Source organism: Aphelocoma coerulescens, chromosome 2 (genome assembly GCF_041296385.1).
Source record: "Aphelocoma coerulescens isolate FSJ_1873_10779 chromosome 2, UR_Acoe_1.0, whole genome shotgun sequence".
Lineage (NCBI taxonomy): Eukaryota > Metazoa > Chordata > Aves > Passeriformes > Corvidae > Aphelocoma > Aphelocoma coerulescens.
In genome coordinates this window covers 30,886,838-30,899,377 of record NC_091015.1, presented here as the reverse complement: position 1 = coordinate 30,899,377, position 12,540 = coordinate 30,886,838, and the positions used below count along the sequence as shown (strand labels likewise).

The following is a 12,540-nucleotide window of genomic DNA, read 5'->3' as shown; positions in this document are numbered from 1 at the left end:
CAGCTGAAAGATGTCAAATGCTCTCCTTAGGCTGAAAAGTGTTTGGCACGCTCCCGGAGTGTGTCAGTACAAGACTGGCACCGTGGTGCTCCAGGGACCACGAGGAAAACCTTAGGATTACAGCTGTAACTTGGCCACTTCCTCAGTTACGCCTTCAGCTTCAAACCTCTCAAGCCATCTGAAACGGAGCGATGTCCCAGCATGATGCACTTAGCACATCTGATTGCTTAATTATTATCTGCCTTTCCACACAGCTAGAATCACAGCTTCACCTGCTCATGTGGCACCCACATGTGCTGTCCTGAACATCAGTGTGTGAGCGGCTTGGGATCACTGACACTCTGGTATCTTCTCCTGCCTTCGCTAAACTCCTCATTCCAACTGCAGCTTCTGCGCACTCCCCTAGGTATGGAAGTGAAAATTCATTCACAAAATAACTATGCAGCTAGCAGAACCTTTGTTAACTGCTTTGAAAGTGAAAAGTGCCTTTTAAATAGAACAGTTAAAAAGAATCTCTGTGCAATAGCTAAACATTTGCCGAGGAAACTAAATGCAGTTTTTAAATTTTAGTGTTTCTTATAGGCTTCTCATCATTTAAAGCCACATGGACTTTAAATAAGCACTATCATGATGCCTAATAAATGAATATATGTCAAGTATTGCTCAGTAAGCACAACAACATGCGTATTCTTTCAGAACTGTGTCAGAAAATACATTTTTATTGTGAAAAAAATCTTTTTCGCAATATGATGTTTTAATGAAAGTTTTCACTTTCATTATGCAAAGAGTACATCCCCTGTCCTCATACTATGGAATTTTTAAAAAGTTATTAAGCGTTTAATTTCCAGTGTAAAAAATTTGATCTGAAAGAGGCCTCAAGACAGAGTTGGAGACAGGAAGATATAGGCATAAAAAAGTTTTGAGAAAAGCTGCCAGTAAAGTTATGTCCAGCAAAAGAATGCAAGTAAGAAGAAAAGGGAAGTGAGAAACAGACTTTTGGTAATCAGGTGCTTGCTGTGTGTACTAATTACATCAATTTGCTCCTGATCCAAAGCAAAGTGCACTGAACAATACAGTGATGGCATTTGGGTTCCTGTGATGGTCTATTTGCTTTGTTCTGGGACTTTATGAAGTATTTTTGCCACTGGGGCTGGTTTCCTCTGCCAGTCTTATCCTCTGGCAGGTTGGTACCATGGTGACACATGAACAGCAGCATTGCTTATGTCCTTGTAGCAAAGAACATAAGCAAAGTTCTTGGGATGCAGCCTCTGTGGTTGATGCTGTGGCTCTGGGTTTATGCTTTAATTCAGTCTCAAGGTGAGTGGGCCAGAGGGCAGATGAGTTTTTTTTCCAAGCAGCTGTTAACAGAGTTTCCAATGTGTGCTTAAGGTGCTACCTGAGCAGAGGCCAAGTGATTTAATGAAATGAGAGCTGTCTTGGGACTTTGCATCCTTTCCCATCTCTGCCACTGCTTTCCTGCTGAATCACGCTTTTAGCCTAATGTCTGTTGCTTATTCTGTAAAATGGACACAGTAAGTATTGCAGAAGACATCAGTAATGTATTTTTCTTTCTAGACAGAAAATGTGGTGTATAATAACTGGAAATTACTTTATCTGGGATGTTTTAGAAGAGAAGGCAGGTTTTATGTGGTCCCATAGTCTCCTCTCATCCTTGCAATACTATAGGGATGGTGTTAGTATAGTTTTTCTTATCATTTCTGCTTGGTTGTTTCAATCAATTCAGAACAAATGTGCATCTATGTCCTTTTGGGCAAGTTTAGAATGCTTGTTTCTTAACATTCTCTCAAAGAACTTGAAGATAATATATGAAGTGAAGTCCCTGTCATGGCAGAGGAATCTGGCAGTCAGGCAGCAATTGGTCAGAGAGCACCAAAATTAGAGGTAGGGAGTAGAAAAGAAATCTTAAGAGTCAGTCTTTGAGAGAGGTTTAGATATGCAGAGGAAGAAGGTGTTTAGAAAGCATTCCAAAACTTAAGGATGCAGGTTTACACAGATACTTATTTTAGAAAAATACATTTAAAACTAGTAGATTGTTCTCTATTTTCCTATCAATAGTGTATTCAACATTTTCAAGTGGTAGCATGTCAAGAACATCACAAGTGTCCACCCACTGTCTAATTGTGCTGACTAGTAATTTCTAATCTGATAATAAGCAGTGAATTGGTTAACAGTGTTGGTACTTAAGGGAGCATGTTTTGCTTCAAGGCTGACACCCTGGCAAGATGAATGGGGGAAGTTAACTTGCTTGATGCTATTGTTTTAGCTGGTGAGGATGAGGACTCAACAAGATGAAAGTATGTTGGTTTACATTGTCAAGGCTATCTTCACAACCAGAAGCTAGAAACTTCCTTTATTATGAGAAAACAAACACATAAATTCTGGGAAATAGAATAAAACACTCCATTAATCTTCATGAAAGAGTTAAATCATTCAGATTCATAGATTTGCTACCTGTGGTAATTTTTTTTCTTCTGCATTTGGAATAAGTATTTGTTGGGATCAGACAGCATCATTGCTTGCATCTACTGATGGTCTAAGAAATGACTAATAGATACAGCAGACACTTTTTCTTAGAAATATAGCTTTTTGGAAATTGTGCAGAAACAGAAAGAAAGTCTAATAGAATGCTACCCTGTTCCATTGAAGTCTGTTCAGAAAAATAAATGAGGTTCTATTTTTGGCTTCTTTTGCCTCATTGAAGAGTATAGGATAACTCATTTGATCTAGCTCTGCACCAGCTTCTCAACTGTGAAACAAGAATGAGTGAATTGTGCATATTTTCTAAAATGTTGAGAAAACACAGATGAAAAATTATTATGTAATCCCTAAGCACCAGATTGGGTAACCTTTATTCATATTGAAATAATGAGAACTATTTTTGGAGTAGCCTACTGTTCACCGTGAGTAAGGGTGAGAGAATCCAGGCTGGTTTTGTCTTGGCCCAGAGAATACTTCTGAACTGCTGTTTTCCTTTGGTTTTACAGTTCCATTTTCATAAAATTAAAGGGACCTGAAAATGAACGAAATTGCAGGTTAGTGAATGATACTGCGTGTTTGAAGGCATCCACACTCTGACAGTCTTTGACTAGATCTTCAATTACCAGTATCTCAGTTGTAATATCACTGCTGGGATTTTCACAAAAACAGCATATAATGTCAACTCTGTACTTAAACTGTAACCAACAAACCCTGGGGAGCTATCAAGTTATCAGTCTTTAGTATTGAAAGCATAACACCAGGTTTTAAGTATAGCTACTCAAAATGGGTCAAGTTACAGCTGGGTTGTGTTTTAGTGAACTAAAATTAATAAGGTGTTTCTAGCCAAGCAGAAAAATTCATGAGTGTAGATATTTGTAATCAAGTTCCTGATTCTATAAGTTAATTTTTATTTAACCCTGTGAAAATTAGGTGTACACACACATCCATACACACAAACCACCTGTGAACTGAAGTTCTCAGTACTTTGTTGCCTATAACCTCAAGCTGGAACAGAAACACTAGCACCTCAGCATTCAAAACTGGATCAGGTGCTAAGGTCTAAGATGTTTGGGGTTGAACTTTGAGTACTTAGAAGTAGATTATACATATTCTGATCTGAATTTAAATAAGTGGTAATTGATAGGAAATAAGACAAAATCTTTCCTTTCAAAACTGAAATATTTGTATATCAGATGTATCCATAAATGTTCTTCTCTGTAAAGGAAAAAATATTTAGAGATCATGATACAAGACCTAAATGTGAGCAAGTGTCTTAGTTTGAGACAAATTTGGAGGAATGTCCAAAATGAACGTACTCTGATATAAGACAGGTTACAGCTCCCCCTCGCCCACCAGGTTCAGGAAAAAAAATTTCCTTGGAGGAAAGTGAAAGGGAAAAAAACCTATTTATTTAACAAGCACAGTGCACACAGGCACGGGGGAAAAAACCAAAAGAATAATGCTAAATAATAAAACCTCTCTTTGTGGAGAGAGACTTGGGAAGATTTTAAAGTCCTTTCTCTGGATGTGGTCTCTCTCTCTCTTCTCTTTGGAGCTCAGTTTTTGGCGTAGGCCCCTCCAGGCCGGAGATGTAAGGTCTCCCAGGTATGTTCTGGTGTTGCCAAACAGTTCTAGAAGAGCAGAAGGAAAAAACCAAAGTCCCAGGAAAAAAAAGTTTACCTCTGTCTCTCTCCGGAAAAACAGAGCTGAAAGCTGGCTGAAAAGCAGCAAAGGGTGCTTCCTCCACTCTTGCTGCCACAGAAGCAATGCAGAGGAGATAGACTGATCTTGGAGCACAAACTGCTTTGAAAAGTTTGTCTGGCTTTTTTTTTTCTTTCTTTCTCTTGCAACCAGTTTTAAAGACACAGAAAGGCACAGGAATCATGTCTGGGCATAGAGTGGCAATAGGGGATGCACATCATAAAGTCACCCCAAGACAGCAAATCACTTCTGAAGCAGCAGTGGAGGAAACATCTTTGGTGGCCTGAGCAAAACAATTAATCATCATCCTATGTGCTCTTTAATTAAACATGTAAAGACCAATTTGCTTGTCAGATCAGCTACAAAACTGAGAATTTGAAGGCTCATAGCAGCCTTCATGTTTCACATTTGCATTAAGTATGTTTCTGTGATTCTGTAAAGATCATGTCTCTACTTTCTCTCCAGTTCCCCTGGTAAATCTCCAAGAGATGGTATCAGTATGGCCCCTAGTGATTAGTCTTTTTTGTCAAAGTACCTAAAATATAACTAGGCTGTTAATTCTGAATGAATCTAATCCCAGTTCACTATTGCTTTTAAAAGAATTAAATTCTGTTCTTCAGCCTATTTAGCAAGGTTGTCACCTATATGAACTCTTTGACACGTGCTTCAGTTAAAGACTCAGACAACAAACACTAAGCTTGCTTTTTGTGCCATTCACTGAAAATTCAAAAAATCCACAGATGCCTAGATGAATTAACATGCTGCTAATACAACCTTTAAAAAAACCAAAGATAGTATTAATCAATTTTTTTTTCCTAATTTGAGATTTTTCATAAAAAAGGAAAGGAAATAAAATATCCTTAGTACTATTGGCTTTATGTATGCGTATGCAATATTTAATTTCAAAATTAAGAAGTTCAGAATTTCTGAAGTGGAAGAGAGACACAATTGCCCTTTCCAATTGTACTTTCTAAAATGTAAATAGCAAAGAAACACTAGATACAGTTTTAGGATTGTTCTGCTCTTAGTCTTATGAGGGATCCCTTAAGTGGTTTTGTTTTTTAATCAGAGATACTTATAAGCTTTTCTTAGCATACTTTCCTGGACATCACATAATCTTGTGCATATGTACATAGTATCTGTCTATGTTAGAAAACTGTTATTTCAGTTTTCCTGATGGGAAATTGAGGCACAGAGAGACTAAGGGACTTTTCGCAGATCTTAGAGGACATGAGTTAGAGCAGGCTAAAAGTTTTAGAGTTTATGGTTTACTTCTAAAGCACTCCATAGCTTTCCTTTGGATAAATCAGTGCCAGCAATGAATTAAACTGCTAAATGTTTATTTGAAAATCAAACCAAACATTATCAATTTAATTTGGTGAGTAAAAGAAACCCCAACAACCCAGAGTATTTCTGGAATGAACTTTATTTTGATGTGTATTTGTGGAAAGGAAGAGCAAGATTGTTATTTTTTTCCCATCAGAAACATCTGTGTACTTTGCCAATATCTGCCTTGGCAGTACTTTACTAGTAATGTATATATTTTGCCTTTTAGAAAACCATTTTCCCAAGGCTGTGAAAAACTATGAGCAAAATTATGTGTCAGGAAACATTTAAACATGAAAATATGAAATATAATTCAGATTTGATAAATTCAGTGTGAAAAGACACACTACTTAGCAATTCTTAACAGACATCTTTAGCCTAAAAATATTCTATTGGTTGAGGGGGAAAAATGAAGGCAGAAATAAAAATTCACACAACTAAAAACAAGAGTAATAGCAGTGAATTTAAAACTGACTCTAGGGAAATATGGACAATTGATACAGGAAGCTGAAAATATCTTTGAAAAACTCTGTAGAGGGTGGAGGGAAATAAGAAACAATACATTAAGTATGTAAAGAAAAAGTGAGATCTTAGTCATGGTTTAAATCCTGTTCCCAGCAAGGATAGTAAAAACATGGTTCACAATGTGCAGAAGGCAGATGTGTTCATTCATATCTGTTTTGTCAGAAAAGACAGAAAGATCTATTTCAACCTTAAAGCTAATGAAAAGTATTTTATATCCCATCAGAAGCTAGAAATAATGCTGAACAATTTTTTTTTTTTTCAAATGGGCAGGATCATACAATAGATTTGATGCAAGCTAAGGTGTTTATTTCCGTGTACTAATATTTTTAAATCACAGAATGCTGGGGAATTTGCAGAAAACTTAATTAATGCCAAGATTTTAAATTAAAAATCTGTTAAAAATTATACAAAAGACTGACTAAAGTGGAGGTAGTAAAGAAATAAGTATAGATGAGGTATAGTCATGGAGGGAAAATATTTCTAGCATGGTCCTGTGAAGATCTATTCTTTCTCCAATGCCATGCAGTATCTTTAACAAAGTCTGGAAAATGTGAGATTATCAATAGAAAAACTTACAAGTGACAAAATAATTTGGTGAACAAGTAACAATGAGGAAAAAAAAATGAGCAAATGTGGAGTGATCATTATGATAAGTTCATTAAAACACAATACTTTTGTGTGGTCAAAACTAAGGTCAAAGGAAAAAGAATTTACATAGCAACTATTGTTGGGAAACTGGGTCCTCCAGAACAGAATTAAATAATAATTTGAAGGTAAGCTACAAGAATGAAACTATGATTAAAAGGCAAGATGTAATCCTTTCATGTCTAACCAATGGAATACGGATGGAGATGGTGATACTCCATCTGTGTATGTCATTAGTGAGAACATTCCTGGAATACTCTGTCCAGTTCTAGCATTTATGCTTTGTCAAGGACCTTTACAAACTGGAAGGGGCTCAGAAGAAGACTGCAAAAAAGCTGTGAGGTCTGGGAAATGTGCATCATCCTGAGACACTAAAGAAGCCCAGTTTACTCTGGGCTAGAAGGAGACTTAGTAAAGCCGTTCATGGAAATTATGGTCTTGACCAGTTCTATTACAAATAAAGTCTAATAAGGTATTTTCAATTAATTTTTAATTTTTTACTTATTGTTGTAACCTGACCATAATCCAATTAATGATACAGATGGAACAACTGGAAATTTAATTTTGACAATTCTGAGCTGGAAACAGAACACAAATATCAAGTGATAGTAACTAAAGTTTGGAATATTGGAAATATTGGAAATTCTTACATAGCAATGTGCTGAATTTTTCCATCTGTTGCAGTTCTTTAACTGAGATGTAACATATCTCTCAGAAAGACACCCAGTATAGAACAGATAGTATGGCTGATGCAGAAATTTCTGTGTCTTGGCCTATAGTTTGTATGACAGGTCAAGCTAGAAGACCAAAATGTATCTCATAGGTATAAAATCAGCCAGGAAAAAGTAACTAGGGTGTACATGGTGGTGAAAAAGAAAACACTCAAGTACTATAAATGCCAGTGTCACAATAAAAAATTGCAATTAAAACATTTAATTAAAACAATTAAAAGACCTTATTTCTGATACTAAGCCTGCCTTTAACTTCCTTACTCTGTAAAATTCAAGTAATTTTTGCTAAGTACAGTACTATCTAATTTGCTTTGTAATTTCTACTGATGAGTTTGAATTAAGTTTAAAGTAAGTAAATCAAACACAGCGACCACTGCAAAAATTACTGAATTTTATACATGGTTCTATGCACCAAGGAGGCACAGAGAGTTTTTCTTCAACTATTCTAAAAAGAGCTGGAGTGCAGATGAGTCTGACAGAAAAAAACTTATACAAATGTATCACATATGTGTTTATGGTCCTCTGTCCTTCTTAACACAGGTTCTCCACAGGCACTTCAGTCTATTCCATTGTTAAATGGGAAAATTAACAGCTACAATACAGCAAGGAAAAACTACAGGTATTAAGACTTTGAGGTTTGTTTTTCTTGTTTTGTTGGTTGGTGGGTTTTAGGTTTTGTTGGTTTGGTTTGGTTTTTCCCAAAGAGAAAGCATTTAGGTCTGTGATGCGAAAGTGCCTTATAGCAGCAATGGCACATGTATTCATTTAAGAAACATAAATCCTCTAGTGTCATCTAGCAATCTTTGGGAAGGCCCACAGATTCAAATATGCATTCTATTTTGTGCTCCATACATAGGGGCCAAAATGCAACTATGTTGGCTCAAATCTGTATATACTGTTATCTAATGCATTGTCTTCATCTCTACTGAAACAGGCAGGCTTCTCTCTAGTGACCAAAACCGTACACGGTTTATGCTCTGCTTCATTTTGAGAAAACGCCCCTGTTTATATTTCAAGCCCACTTATTAAAACACATATGTGCTTCTTGGACTGATTACAAAAATGACTGCTTGACAACCTTCGTTACAGACACTTTATGACTTCAATGATAACATAGCATTAAAATTGAAGGCTTCTTCAAGTAGGCAGCCATTTCACAATGCTTTACCTGAGAGCTTTTACCATTTATATTGCTTGGTCTTTTCTCTGTTTCCTCTTATGCTTCTTCTGCCAGTGTTTGGTATTTGTTAAACTTTCTCTTCTAGTTAGAATATTTTTTGAGCTTGGAAACTTTCCAGGTGGAAAAAAAGGCTTTCTGTGAGCTTTGATAAATGATTTTATTAAGAGTGAAAAATTTGCTAATCTTAGTTCTAAATACAAGGATTATGTGGTTTTGTTTATTTGTTTACTTGCTCTGTTTTTACATCCTTATCAATTATTCTGCACAGGTTTTGCTCATTTTTACACTGTTCTAGCCTCATACAGGAAATCTTTATGGATTTCATCTATATCATTAGAAAATACTGGGGGTGAGAACATCTGGAAGTAAACTGTATGACCCACTTTAGCATACTTTGCACTGTGAAAGCTTGTATATTATTTCAGTGGCCCCTGGCACTGCTGTTCTGGACAGTTTTGCTCAGCCTGCACCTCAAAAAGACTCACTTTTTCTATCCTTTGCTCCCCCAAAATAAACTCACAACGTTGAAGACTTTTGGGAGGATTGTGAGCACATTAATGTATAGATTACATTCGGTTAAAGATTACTTTTCCCAGTATAGCCTGCATTCTTCCATTTCACTCTGTTGCTCCCAGTGCAACCACGAAGAAATTGCTTCCTTGTCTCACCAGGAGAGTCATGATGGCAAGTATCTTGCTTGTTCCTGCTGTGTGGTGCATTAAAGGCATCTGTATTGAATCATTCTTTGGTGCAGCACTTTGCACAGAGCTTAGTGAATGAAGCAGTGAGCTAATGAATGAACATTCCTACTTAAAACAGACATATATATCTTTCAAGTTGTATTCCTTCATCTCAGTGGCATACCTCAGCCCATTGGTTCAGTCCAAAGTAAATCCATAACATGTCATAGCTGGACAGACCTCTGATGAGATGCTTTTCAACAAGTTAGCATACTGTTAAGCCATTATTTTCAAGGTCTCTAACACAGAAGTCCCTTGTTGAACAACTTTGCTTTATTTGGCCAACTGTGTGAAGGCACGTTTGAGTGGTATTTTAAATTCCCAGTTCATGAATATTATTCCAACACAAATGTAAATCTTTGTAAGCATTGAACTACTGCTGTGCATTCTAATAATATATGGAAGATAATATTGTGCCCATTCTTAATCACTTAATTAAAATAATTTCTGGAACAACTTTATATAGCAATATATAGTTGTTTGTTTGGTTTTTTTAATAAATCTGTGTTTTTAGAATAAGTCATGAGGAGGGATTTTTACTGACTTGTCAATAGTGGTGAGTCTTAAAGCAATAACTTTAGTAACAAGACACTATATTCATTCCCAGTTGGACAGTCTTGAAGAGGACAGTGATGCAGTGGTGTGAGCTGCTGGCGGGACATGTCTGGGGATCTCCTGGCTCTGCTCTGGAGAGGAAACCAAGGAGAGTGTTGGTTGGCTCCCTGAGCCTCCTGGCTGAATCTAACCTGTCATATTTTTAAAACACCCAAGCAACTGTGGATGTCTTTTAGAGGAAGTAATTGCTGTTAGCATTCTTTTCCTATTGCTTTCTGACCATCTCAACAGTTTCTTAAGGTGTTGCCTTAACAGGAATGTGAACTGTATGTAGGCCTGAAGAAAATTAACAGTGACTCAGAAAATGAAATTTATCTGGAAAAACCACATTCCTCAGGAATACAGTATCATGGAGACTTGATTATTTCTTCTTGTGGAAGGGGCCAAGGTGTTTTATGATACCATGCAGTTGTAGCTGAGATTGGCCTGTAGCCCAATCAACTAGTCATTCCTTTCTGGTGTATTTCTGTATTGGACTTGTGCTGAAATGCCCACAGGAGATTTGGGTAACTCTCTGCAAATGCTTTTGCAGGTAGTGAGTGTTAATATAATTTAAAAAATCTGTTGTTTTCCCACCCCTCTCCTTCTCTTCACCTCTCTTTGTGGAAAAGGTAAATCATTCAGGGGTTGCTTTCAGCATATACCAGTTTGTTGAATTTACAGGAAGGGCTGCAGTTCCTCTTTGCACATGATGCTTTCTAACAAGTCACAGACTTCTAAAATAAAAGTATAAAAAACATATATGAAACAAACAAACAAAAAATACTTTCCTCTCAAAATATCCACACAGGAAAATGCTATGTAGCTAAGCATGCTAATACAACTCTACCAGTAACTTGGGGACCAGATTATGCTCACTGAATTGTGGATATTCTTTTAAAAAACGAGGGCATAAGACTCCTTCTTTCTTCTACCAGCACAAGCTGAAGAACCTAGACATATTTAGCCGTCAGCTGCCGAAGGAAATGTCACTTACCAATGTTTAGGATGATAGATTGCATCCTTTAGATGTGCCATTCTCTCTCCTTCCTCTCTAAGGAGATCCATTCTCAATTTTTTACCCTTAAAACCTAAAAGAATCATAACAAAAGCTTCTCACTTAATTAATCACTTCCACTTCCTCCTTTTTGGGAGCATTTACATAGCATAAAATGTGGTGCTTGTGGCACTCTGCTATTTGCCCACATTTGAGCTTAGAATCAGCTATGCTGGTCAGAGAAGCAGAACTGCTTTTTAAAAGCTCTTTTATTTTTTAAATAAAACCCTGTCACAAATGCTCTTAGAAATACCTATGTAAAAAGAGTTTATCCCTTTCTCCCACATATAAAATTACTTCTAAAGTGTTGTAACAACTTTTGGATTGTCAGCATTCAAAGGTAAATGAGACCAGGAAAAATGAGAAATCTAAATCACCAACTTCTTATAATCTCACATCAAAAGGTCTGAAATATTCAAAATTATTCACAAATACATAAATGAATATTGGGAATCATGACCAAGATTGACAAGATAGCTGTGAAAACAGCCCAAACCCATCTTTACCAGCTCTGAGTCATGGAAATAAAACCTTTTAAGGCTTTTTTATAAAGACGTTGAAGTTCCTCTTGGGAAGCTGGTGCTTTTTCCAGTGTCCTGTACTGCTGGATGCAGTCCCTGCTCTGGTTTACAGCACCAGCCCTTACCCAAACCCCAGGGGTATTGCTTGCTATGTGCAGTGTCAGTATTTGGAAACTGTGTCTTTCAAGGCCTTCAGTCTTACAGCCCTGCTCTCTCCACTGCAATGGCAGCTGTACTTGGTGTGGACTAGACTCAGTACATATACACTTCTTCTTTACAGTTTACGAGTATCATCCAGAATAAGAAACATGCCTTTGAGCCATCTGAGCTGGGTCAGAGTAGCTCTGGGGGTACAGCATTATGGAAATGCGCTCACATTCCTTCTGGATTTAAAGCAGCCATACAAATGATATAGATCACAGAATATTCTGAGTTGGAAGGGACCCACAAGGATCATCAAGTCTAACTCTTCAGTGAATGGCCCATACAGGGATGGAATTTACAACCTCAGATTTATAGCACCACGCTCTAATGAATTGAGCTAATCCCTACTCTACTATATCAGTATTAACCTCTGATGTACCTGGACTAATTACTTAACTCTGCCTGAGATATATCCAGTACCATTTCTGCCCTGAGAGAAATAGTACTTTATCCTAGCAGAAATTCTGCAGGTCAGTAACACACCACTGCAAATGGACAGCAAGAGACAGAAGTTCAAGAAGAACTGAAGAAAAAACCACCAAATTAACCCATTTGGTATTTCAAAAAAACTCCAATAGTCTGGCTCAGGAACTCTTTCATTCACAGTGTTGTCTCATGTTTAATAGTCCCTGGTTATAGACATGAGCTTAGCTGGTAACCTTGGCAAACTTCTAGCATCCGACAGCTTCTGTTGCTTCATTTGTATGAAGAGCTACCACTCTCAGATCATTTGGAAGCTGGTACTTCCTTTATTTGATTCTCTCAGTTACTTCCTAAACTGGAGGAGAAAATGTCATTCCTTATTTACCATTATCAC

General features: G+C 37.0%; 1 long non-coding RNA gene across 1 annotated transcript; it reads left to right on the top strand.

Moving 5' to 3' along the window:
- The first annotated feature begins 288 nt into the window (after window positions 1–288).
- On the top strand, window positions 289–10,641 carry LOC138105663 (uncharacterized). The gene is made up of 3 exons (XR_011148604.1): window positions 289–406; window positions 7,968–8,046; window positions 9,955–10,641. It is a non-coding gene; the product is annotated as an uncharacterized lncRNA (long non-coding RNA).
- Window positions 10,642–12,540: the final 1,899 nt, after the last annotated feature.